Source organism: Nicotiana attenuata, unplaced genomic scaffold (genome assembly GCF_001879085.1).
Source record: "Nicotiana attenuata strain UT unplaced genomic scaffold, NIATTr2, whole genome shotgun sequence".
NCBI lineage: Eukaryota > Viridiplantae > Streptophyta > Magnoliopsida > Solanales > Solanaceae > Nicotiana > Nicotiana attenuata.
The window spans coordinates 560851-564114 of NW_017670426.1; the positions used below are offsets into that span (position 1 = coordinate 560851).

General features: G+C 42.9%; 1 long non-coding RNA gene across 1 annotated transcript in view; it reads left to right on the plus strand.

Moving 5' to 3' along the window:
* The window catches only part of LOC109239257, a 21514-nt gene that overhangs the window by 17462 nt on the left and 788 nt on the right, over positions 1 to 3264 (plus strand). The gene's annotated exons all lie outside the window — the stretch shown is intronic.

Sequence of the window (3264 nt, forward strand, 5' to 3'; positions counted from 1 at the left end):
TTACGGCGGAGTCCCATATGGATAAGGTTACTTTAGTAAACTATTTTACAACAGAATACTAAATGAACATACCATAATATAATAAACTAGTATACTTACCCGCGCGATGCGCGGATCGGTTAAAAAGAAACCAAAAAAAGTAGGAGAGAGATATTGGAGACAGATATAAATTGCACACTAATTTTAAAGACCACATTAAAAAGAATTAAACCATAAATAAAAGATGAATTTCTTTTTGATTGTTTGTCTAAATATTTTTCTACGGACCACCAATTGTCACGACCCAAACTCCGCACTGGTCGTGATGGCGCCTCTCGTGAGGAAGAGGCCAGCCAACTAACCCAACTTATCCTTTTAGAATAATTAACATTAATAAGCAGCTTCAATATATTAAGTAACCACAGTCTATCAAAAGATCTCTTTAATAAGTGCAGGATATAACCCAAACACAGCCCAAACCGGCGTGTCACAAGTCACGAGCATCTATCAGAGTATAAGTTCAGCTACAAGACCTAAAATATACAAAGCCGGATAAATGAACCAAAAGAGAGGAAAAATAGTTCTGCGAACGCAGGCAGTCACCTCGCTACTCCTATAACTCTGCCTCTGATCAGCCAAAACCCGCTACCGGGTGAACGAATACCTGCATCTGCATGCGAGGTGCAGAGAGTAAAGTGAGTACTCCAACTCAGTGAGTAATAAGGGTAAATAACAACTGAGCAGTAATAAATCACCTAAAGCAAACCATCATACTATATAGGAGCAGTGAAAAGCCCTTTGAGAGAAAGCGGTGAAGCTACAAAACCTTTAGAAATATCTTAGCTCAGTTTAAAACCTCTTTTGAAAATGACTTTTTCAACAGTTATGCAAATGAATGCAGAAAACAAATAGTGCAGATAAGCAAAGAAGTCCGCCTCTCAAATACCACACTCGGTTATCAGATAATACCAGAACAATAGGTGAATATTGCAAGAAGAAGCACAACAGCATATAATAGCAGACAAATGAAATAAGGTAAACATATCAAACAGTACCAGTACCGCTGCGGCGTGCAGCCCGATCCATTTAACATGGACGGCGCTCACTGGGGGTGTGTACAGACTCCGGAGGGGCTTCTACAGCCCAAGCGCAATATCAAGCCATCTCGTGGCATCAATCAGGCTCTCGGCCTAAATATCAATATAATATCGCTGCGGCGTGCAGCCCGATCCATAAGTATCCTCACAATACAGGCCCTCGGCCTTACTCAGTCAGCAAAATCACCACTCGGGCAACAATAAAGTATGATTCTTAGCCCATAACATTTTATGAAAATATCATTTCGTGTATTTAAGGCATAACAACTTGGCTGAGTTTTTAAAACAATGGAAAATACATGACTGAGTTCAAATATATAATTAAATCAGTGAGGAATTATCAACAATAATCCCCGAAGGGTTCAAATAATTGGCACGAAGCCCAAGTATGGCAATCAGCCCAAATTATGATGATAACAAGTAATTTCAGTCAAATACACAGTAAATTCATCAATCGGGATGGACCGAGTCACAATCCCCAATGGTGCTCTACCCCACGCTCGCTATCCGGCGTGCAAGTCACCTCAATATAGCACTATGATGTGCAAGTCCGGGGTTTCAAACCCTCAGAATATCATTTACAATCATTACTCGCCTCAACCGGCGAAATCTCTAGCTCGACGCCTTTGCTCCTCAAATCGGCCTCCACGCGTGTCGAATCTAACCAAAATCAGAGCGAATACATCACAATATGCTAAGGGAACAAAGCCCAAGCGAAAACAATCAATAACAGGCACAAATCCCGAAATTAACAAAACCCGAGCCCCGGGCCCACTTCTCAAATCTCAGAATTTTTTACATCAACGGGTTTCTTATCTCGCCACGAGTCCATACATACCAAGAACTCTCAAATCCGAGCTCAAATGACCCATCAAATCCCAATTTGAAATATCAAAAACTCAAGCCCTAGTTTCTTCCATTTTTTAGTTACATTCCATGAATTTCTAGGTGGATTTCACAATAAAAACGAGTATTGAGATCAAAAATCTTACCTCCAATCGATTCCCCCTCGAATCCCTCTTTAATCTCCGCCAAGAAGCTCTCAAAATGATCAACCATGGAGGAAAAATGACCTAAATCGCGGGTGAAATGAGATTATAACATTTTGCCCAGCCATTACCGCATCTGCGGCTTCCGCATATGCGGTCAACACGCCCGCTTCTGCGGAATTCAATAAACCGGCCTAAGCCGCATCTGCGAGCATCTTCCGCATCTGCGATTCCGCAGATGCGGTCCCATTAGCCGCTTCTGCGGTCCAGCCCGCCTGCCCCCTTTTTCACTTCTGCGATGAACAACTCGCATCTGCGGCGCCGCATCTGTGGTCCACCAATCGCAGATGCGAAAATACCAGAAGCACAAATTCTTCAGCTGCAACAAAATTCCAACTTCTCCGATAACCATCCGAAATCACCCCGAGGCCCCCGGGACCTCAACCAAGAGCACAGACACATCCCAAAACATCATCCAAACTTGTTCCAATTGTCAAAACACCTCAAACGACACCAAAGCCATCAAATCACGTCGAATTCAAGCCTAAGTTCTTCTAAAACTTCCGAAACACGCATTCGATCAAAAACCCGACCAAAACACCTCCGAATGACCTGAAATTTTGCACACATATCCAAAATCACCTAATGAAGCTACAGCAACTCTCGAAATCCCATTTCGACCCTCGGATCAAAATCTCACCTATCAACCGGAATTCGCCAAAATACTAACTTCGCCAATTCAAGCCTAATTCTACACCGGACCTCCAAAATCAATTCCGATCACACTCCTAAGTCACAAACCAACTCTCGAAGCTAACCGAATCACCGGAAATCGCATCCGAGCCTTATAACTCATAAGTCAGCCTCCGGTTGACTTTTCCAAACCAAACCTTCCTTAAAGAGACTAAGTGTCTCATTTCCTACCAAAACCAATCCAAATCAACTCTAACACACCAAATACCGATAATGAAACGTGAAGAAGCATAAAAATGGGGGAAACATAGCGGTTCTCATGAGATGACGGGTCGGGTCGTTACATCCTCCCCAACTTAAACAAACGCTCGTCCTCGAGCGTACCGAGAGTTGTCCTAGAAGCCAACCAATAGCTGAATGACCTTACCAAGCATATACCCGGGGATGATCCCACGTCACCCTATCTCGCATAGGTCCGATAACACAACATAGCTGAAATTTCACAA